Source organism: Balaenoptera ricei, chromosome 5 (genome assembly GCF_028023285.1).
Source record: "Balaenoptera ricei isolate mBalRic1 chromosome 5, mBalRic1.hap2, whole genome shotgun sequence".
Classification (NCBI taxonomy): domain Eukaryota; kingdom Metazoa; phylum Chordata; class Mammalia; order Artiodactyla; family Balaenopteridae; genus Balaenoptera; species Balaenoptera ricei.
This window is the reverse complement of record NC_082643.1, coordinates 140,288,274-140,296,600: the sequence shown is the minus strand read 5'-3', so window position 1 is coordinate 140,296,600 and position 8,327 is coordinate 140,288,274. Positions and strand designations below refer to the sequence as shown.

Here is an 8,327-nt window from a genome sequence, read left to right as displayed (position 1 = left end):
CTATCCAAAGATGTTTAGCCAGGTGGGGCAGCCAAAAGATTAATAATTACAAACTTTATTAGTTGCTAACATGTGGAGGGACCTGGGCTAAGTATTGAGGATGCAGGGTGAACTAAGATCCTGCCCTTGAGGAACCTTCAGGCCGACAGAGGAGGCAGACAGGTAAGACAATGATCAAGGAATATGAAAAGTGCAACAGTCAAGATATACGGGGTGCAGAGGCTGCAGAAGGAGGGGAAGATTTTTTACACTATAAGGCTCCTCTGGGACTTTCCTGGTGGCGCAGGAAATCCGCCTGCCAATGCAGGGGACACGGGTTTGATCCCTGGTCGGGGACGATCCCACATGCCGCAGAGCAACTAAGCCCGTGCGCCACAGCTACCGAAGCCCGCGCACCTAGAGCCCGTGCTCCGCAACAAGAGAAGCCACCGCAATGAGAAGCCCATGCACCTCAACGAAGAGTAGCCCCCGCTCGCCGCAACTAGAGAAAGCCTGCGCGCAGCAACAAAGACCCAACGCAGCCAAAAATAAATTAATTAATTAAATAAAAAATAAAAATAAAAGCCCTTGCCCACTGATTGGCAGTGGGTAGTTGGCCTTTGGACAGGAGTCCACCTTTTCCCCTGGTTGCTGACTCCTGAATAAAGCAACCTTTCCTTTATACCAACACCTGCCTCTCAAGTATCAGCTTTCAAGTGTCAAGCAGTTGGACCTGAGTGCAGCAATGTGAGGTCATAAATCCAGAGGCCAATGTTTAGGGGGAGGTAGAAAATTCCAGTTCGATGGGGGCAGTATCCCTGCATAAGCTCACGCCGGTTCCCTGCCAGAAGCCCACACATTGAATCAAAATTGCAGGTAACCTGACTCTTGGGCACCTGCCTCCGACGTCCCACACAGGCTGGTTCCTGCCTCCCTTGCCACCTCGTTTCCCTTCCCTCACCTGCTAAGCCCTGCACGGGGCGCTTCTCGTCCTTGGAACTTGGAAGCTCATTCCCCTCTCTCCCACTCTGTTCCCTCTGCCTGGAATGCTCGTTCCCTATCTTCTCCCAATTAAGAGCTCAGATTAAATGTCCTCTCCTGAGACGGGGCTTCCTGAACGCCCCCCCCCCGCCCCCCGCCAAAAAAAGAGCCCTCCAGACACCTCATATCTTATTGCCCTGTTTTGTTTTCTTATAATTATCCAAGCGTTGTAGTGTGTTTTGTTTCCTTCCTCTGAAACACAAGCGTCCTTAAGTCAGGAACTCTGGCTTGATTGCCACCATAGCCCTAGCTTAGTTTTTGGCACACTGGATACACCCAGTGATAATTTCTGAGTGAAAATGTCCGTGAGGGAAGGCAGTGTGTCAGAGCCAGGCTTAGGTCAAGGTTGTAAGCCGTGGCCTGGGGTTGGGAGTGGTCTCAGGATACTGCTAGCCTAGAGAACTTCCAGTGAGGATGGAAATGTTCTATGTCTGCATTGTCTGAAACAGTAGCCACATGTGGCTCTGGAGCATGTGAACTGTAGCTAATGCAACAGGGGAACTTAATGTGAAATGTATTTAACTAATGCACATGTGAATTAAAATAGGCGCATGAGGCTAGTGGCTACTGTATTGGACAGTGTGGCTCTAGAGAGACCCAAGTGGGACTCCCAAACACCCTCCAGGCTGGGTCCTCAACATCTAAGTGCTGGACGCCGGGTGGAGCTCAGGGAAAGCAGCGGCTGAGGCTTCAGCGGGAAGGCCCTCTAGGCTCTGAGTGTCCTGAGTGCCAGCCCCATCATGCTGACTGAACGTGGGCTTCACGCCACTTCAGTAGGAGCCCATCCTCCCCATTACTTTCTAGGTCCTCAGCCAGACACTCCCCTGATGCCAAGCCTCCTTCAGTGTTTAAACCCTTTGGATTGAACTGTTGGGTTTATGGTTTCCAAAAATAAATTCTTTCATTGACTCATGCCTGTAACATTTGCCATGAAGATCAAAGCTTCGGCCCTTTGTGTGTGCATCTCATACAAAACCATATTGCATTGCATAACTCTTTCCCAATACCATTCTCAGCTGCCTAGTACTTGATGTAGGTTTACTACGGGGAAGGAGGTTGATGCTTGTGGTCCTGGCAGAGCTGTGACAGGACCATACTTGGCACCAAATCATCACGGCCCATCCCAACCCAGTGACCTGGTGACTCCTTTCCAACCACTCTTCTGCGGATCCTGAACTGGTAAGGGAGGTGGTGGTGGTGAGAGAGAAAGGAGGAAGGGGATAAGGAGAGACAAGTGGCCAGAGTTTTGGAGGAGACTTTAGTGTTAACAATGTGTTCAAATAATTGCAGTTACCGACAATGGCCAAAAGAGCAAATGACTCAAAATGAGCAGGGAATGGGTGCACCCAACAGGGTGGAGTGGGACAGATGTCAAAAGGACAAGAGTGGGCGGTTGGGGACTGACAGCAGAGCCCCAGCAGAGGACAGCCAGATCATCGCCAGCTGAGTTACCGAAAGAGCTCGCACCCTGCCCTACTGCTCACACCAGCTCCTGGCAGTTTACCAGGAAGCAGCTAAGAAAACATGTGCAAAACAGAACTCCCTTTCTCTTCCCCCAAGTGGCTCCTCCTATGTCGGTCTCCATGGCATCTCTATCTACCCAGCAAAACAACCCTGAGTAGTGTGTGAACCCTTCTTCTCTCCCCACCTCGCCGCCGCCCAAAAAGTCATTATGTCCACCCAATTCCACCTAGAGATGTCCAAAGCACGTTCCCTGTCAAATGCACGTCAAGCAGTGCCCTAAAACCAGGGAGGGAACAGAATCCCCGGGATTCTTCTGCAGGAAGGTCCACTGGGAAGAGCGCCAGGGACCGTCCGAGGAAAGTCCCCCGTTTGCGCGCAGCCTCAGCGGCCTCTGCGCGCGGACGCGCCCTGCGTTTCCCGGGCGACGGGGCGGGTGGCGCGGCGAGATGACGTCAGGGGGCGGGGGAGGAGAAGCGGGGCGGTGCGGACGGCAGGGCCTGTCTGCGGCTGCGCGCGCTTCTCTTCGTCTGGGACTTCGGCCTCCGTCCCGGGGACGAGCGTTGAGTGCCTGCTGTGTGCGCTGGGCGGTGCGAGGACCCGCGAGCCGGAGGGCCTGGCGAGTTCCGAAGGTCCAGCCCGCATTAGCGCGGGGGCGGCACGTGCAAAGGTCCGGGGGCAAATGTGTGTCCCGCGCGGGATTGCTGGGTGCAGAGGCTGCAAGGGCCGGCGGCCCGGCGGGTAACTGCGCGAGACGTTTTGAGGAGTTACGACATTGTCCCCTGAGGTCACCTAAAGGGAGAATGATCGGATCCGCATGTTAGGGCCATCTCTGAAATTGTCTGCAAGTGGCTATTGCCACAGTAATGGTATGGACATTCCATGCGGGGAACTGCTCCAAGTGCCCCCGTGAATGGTAACAGCCTGCAGACTAGATACAGGACTAGCCTTACCGTGTTGTCATCACCCCCGAGAGGTGAAGTGACTTTGCCAAATTCGCCCGACGCGTAAGCTCTAGAGTTGGGATCTGACACCAGGTGACTGGCTTCAGATCCTCGTATGTAACAGCTGAACCATCATGCAGTACTGTTGGTGACCTCAGGCGGCATTTTGCTGCTTAGGATCCTGGCATTTGGGGTGGGATGTGCCTGATGACAGCGTTAAGACCTTGGACAATTTACTCCACTCTGACAGGCTGCGGTTTCCTCACGTGCAAAGTGAGAGTACTGATTATACTGGGGTTGCCAGCACCATGGACATCAACTATTCAATCTCTGTTAGCAAAGTGTGAGATTAACACACCCACCCACACGCAATGTTTGCTCAATAATTGGAGGTTATTATGATAGATGTAATAGGAGCAACGAGAAACGAAAGGGTTCGGTTGGCATTAAAGAGGTGCAATGGGGGGTCGGGGGGAGGGAGGAGGGCTTGGAAACTAATTGGATTATGGGGCACAAGGGAGAGGGGAGTTCCAGGATGACACTTGGGTTTATAGATCAACTAACCCTTGGGCCACTGGCAGCAAGGAACTGGCCCTGCAGGGGGACAGGTAGAGCCGGGGGCTGAGGGTGAGTTCCGTGCTGAACATTCAGAGTTTGAGGACCTCTGGAACATGAGAGGAGAGGGGTGTCCAGGAAGCTGCCAATGAGCACATGGGGCTGGAGGTGTGGAGTTGGGAGCCCTTGGCGAATTAAGTCAATGTAAACGGATGAGATGATGCAGGGCGAGAGTGGCTGAGGCCCAGTCTGCAAGGAGACAGAAGAGGAGCAGCAGAGGGAGAAGTGTGGTGTCTGGACCAACGAACAGGAGGGACCCTGAGGAGCAACAGGGATGGGGCCACCTGCAGGGAAGTCCAGAAAGATACAGAGTTCCCTTGGACTTTGTAGCTTGCATTTGGGGGCACTTGGTCTCTGCCAAGAGCTGTGCCTTACTTTTTTTTTTTTTTAATTTAACCTATTTGTTGAGCTATAACTCACTGTACAATTCACCCATCTAAAGTGTACAGATCAATGGTTTTCCCTATCCTGTATTCACAGAGTTGTGCAACCAACCCCACTGTTTAATTCCAGGACATGTTCATCACTCCAAAAGAAACCTTGGACACATTAGTTGTCACAATCCTTATCTTCCCACCTCCCCAGCTCCTGGCAGCTGCTAACCTACTTTCTGTCTCTCTCTTTTTACCCTATCTGATCATTTCACTTAAATGGGATCATGCAGTCTGTTATGTTTCAAGTCTGACTTCTTTCACCCAGCATCATGTTTTCAAGGTTCGTCTACATTGTAGCATATGCCAGTACTGCCTTCCTTTTTGTGGCAAATAATATTTCATTGTATGGAGAGACTACATTTTATTGATGAACATATGGGTTGTTTCTACTTTTGGGTTATTATAAATGCTGCTGTGAATATTCTTATACAAATTTTTGTGTGGATATTTATTTTCATTTCTCTTGGCTATATACCTAGAAGCGGAATTGCCGGGTCATGTGGTAACAGTATACTTAAGCTTTTGAAAAATTACCAAATTTTCCAAAGTCACTGCACCATTTTACATTCCCACCAGCAATGTATAAGGGTTCCAGTTTTTCCGCATCCTCATCAACACTTGTTATTATCTATCTTTTTGATGCATGGCCATCCTAGAGTATGCAAAGTGGTATCTTATTTTGGTTTTGATTTGCATTTCCCTGATGGCTGATGATGTTGAGAGTCTTCTCATGAGCTTGTTGGCCATTCGTATATCTTTGGAGAAATGTCTATTTGAGCCCTTTAAATTGGGTTATTTGGCTTGATTATTAAGTTTTAAGATTCTTCATGTAGCCTGGGTACAAGTCCCTTATCAATATATGATTTTCAGATCTCTTCCCCCATTCTCTGGGTTGTCATTTCACTATTTTAAAAAAAATTTTTGTTGGAGTATAGTTGATTTACAATGTTGTGTTAGCTTCAGGTGTACAGCAAAGTGAATCAGTTATACATATAGCCACTCTTTTTTTTTTTAAAGATTATTTTCCCAGATAGGCCATTACAGAGTATTGAGTAGAGCTCCCTGTGCTATACAGCAGGGAACTTATTAGTTATCTATTAGTTATCTTATTAGTTATCTATTTTATATATAGTAGTGTGTATGTGTCAATCCCAATATTCCAGTTTATCCCTCCCTCCCCCTTACTCCCGGTAACCATCAGTTTGTTTTCTACATCTGTGGCTCTACTTCTGCTTTGTAAATAAGTTCATTTGTACCCTTTTTTTTAGATTCCACATATAAGTGATATCATATGATATTTGTCTTTCTGTGTCTGACTTACTTCACTCAGTATGACAATCTCTAGGTCCTTCCACGTTGCTGCAAATGGCATTATTTTGTTCTTTTTTATGGCTGAGTAATATTCCATTGTATATATGTACCACATCTTCTTTATCCATTCTTCTGTTGATGGACATTTAGGTTGCTTTCATGTCCTGGCTATTGTAAATAGTGCTGCAATGAACATTGGGGTGCGTGTATCTTTTTGAATTATGGTTTTCTCCGGGTATATGCCCAGGAGTGGGATTCCTGGATCATATGGCAACTCTATATTTAGTTTTTTAAGGAACCTCCATACTGTTTTCCATAGTGGCTGTGATAGTGGCCAGGGTTCTTGGCCTTCCCCAACCAGTAGAAATTGATCAGAGGCCAGACAAGAAATTCAAACAAGGCTTTATTGGGACCCCTGCTGCAGCAGGGGGGAGCAAACAACAGGTTCCCTTGCTGGCTCGCTCCCTGAGCAGGTGTGAGCTGGTTCCTTATATGGGGTGAGGGTAGGGGTGTGTACAGGGGTCGAGCCGGAGGGGTGGCTTAGGTGGGGTTGAGTGCAGGGGGCATGCGCAGTACCCTGCTTTTGCTCCCGGCTCTTCGGAAGTGGCATTTGAGTTTTTTGGTCTTTTGTATATTTTGTCCAGAATTTGCCCCAACTGCCCATGCATGCAGTTATTTTTAGTCCCATATAGTTTCTTTGTCTTTTGTTGCTCAAGGAGAGGTGTGTCCATGTGCAAGCACTGCAGCAAAGGGTCCCAGGTCCCAGGCCTGTCTCAGCTGTACCAATTTACATTCCTACCCACAGCGTAGGAGGGGTCCCTTTTCTCCACACCCTCTCCAGCCTTTATTGTTTGTAGATTTTTTGATGACGGCCATTCTGACCGGTGTGAGGTGATACCTCATTGTAGTTTTGATTTGCCACTTTCTTGATGGTGTCCTTTGTAGCAAAACATTTTCATTTTGATGAAGGCCAATATGTATATTTTTTATTTTGTTGCTTGTGCTTTTGGTATCATCTCTAAGAAGGCTTTGCCTATCCTGAAATTATAAAGATTTACTCATATATATTTCTAAGAGTTTATAGTTGTAGCTCTTACATTTAGATCTGTGATCCATTCTGAGTTAATTTTTGTGTATGTGTGTGGAAAGAGTTCAACTTCATTCCTTTGCATGTAGTTATTCAGCTGCCCCAGCACCATTTGAGAAAAGACTGTTTTTCTCTGTTGAACTGTCTTGGCACCCTTCTCAAAAAGCAGTTGACCCTACATGTTAAGGTTTATTGCTGGACTCTCAATCCTATTCCATTGGTAAATATGTCTGTCTTTATGCCAGTACCACAGTGTCTTCATTATTGTCACTTTGTAGCAAATTTTGAAATCAAGAAGAAGTGTGAACCCTCCAACTTTGTTTTTCAAGGTGTTTTTGTCTATTCTGAGTTCCTTATATTTCCATATGAATTTTAGGGTCAGCTTTTTAATTCTTGCAAAAAAAGCCAGCTGGAATTTTGACTGGGATAACACTGAATCTGTAGATGAGTTGGGGAATATTGGTATCTTAACAATGTTAAGTCTTCTGATCCGTGAACAAGGGGTACAAGACTTCCGCCACCAGGGCAGTCTTATTTAGGTCTTAGATTTCTTTCAAAAATGTTTTATAGTTTTCAGAGTACAAGTTTTGCACTTCTTTTGTTGAACTTATTTCCAAGTATTTTATCATATTTAATGCTGTTGTTGATGGAATTGTTTTCTTAATTTCATTTTTGAGTTGTTCATTGCTAGTATATAGAAACCAGTTGAGCTTTGCTTACTGATCTTGTACTCTGCAAACTGGCTGAACTGATTTATTAATTCTAATCGTTTTTTGGAATTTCTATATACAAAGTCATGTCATCTGCAGATAGAGATAGGTTTCTAATCTGGATGCCTTTAATTTCATTTCTTGCCTAATTATATTGACTCGCACGTCCAGTATAGTGTCGACTAGAAGAGGTAGTGGACATCCTTGTCTTGTTCCTGATCTTAGGGGAAAGGCATTCAGTCTTTCATATTTAAGTACAATGATAGCTATGGGGTTTTCGTAGATGCCTTTATCAGGTTAAATAGCTTTTATCAAACTATTTCTAGTTTATTGAGTTTTTATCATGAAAGGGTGTTCGATTTTGTCAGATGCTTTTTCTGCAACTGTTGATATGACCATGTATTTTTTGTCCTTTATTCTGTTGATATGGTGTATTACATGAATTGATTTTCAAATGTTGAATCAGCCTTACATTCCTGGTATAAATTTCACTTGGTCATGGTGTATAATCTTTTTTGTATGTTGCTGGATTTAGTTTGCAAGATTTATTGAGGACTTTTGCTATATTCATGAGGGGTGTTGGTCTGTAGTTTTCTTGTGATGTCTTTGGTTTTGGTTTCAAGGCAATACTGGCTTAATGGAACACTTTACAGACATGTTCCTTCCTCTTTTTTGGGGGGCAGGGGATGGGGGGAAGAGTTTGTAGATTACTGGTATTCTTCTTTAAATGTTTGGTAGAATTCAC

The 8,327-nt window shown here is 46.1% G+C and overlaps 1 protein-coding gene across 3 annotated transcripts in view; it reads left to right on the top strand.

Annotated features, from left to right (window-relative positions):
• Nucleotides 1-3,036: 3,036 nt before the first annotated feature.
• Nucleotides 3,037-8,327, top strand: part of ACOX3 (acyl-CoA oxidase 3, pristanoyl) — a 47,487-nt gene continuing 42,196 nt past the window's right edge. For all 3 annotated transcript variants that reach the window (XM_059923660.1, XM_059923659.1, XM_059923661.1), the window contains exon 1: nucleotides 3,037-3,151. The gene's annotated coding sequence lies outside the window, so the exon portion shown is untranslated. The remainder of the gene's footprint in view (nucleotides 3,152-8,327) is intronic.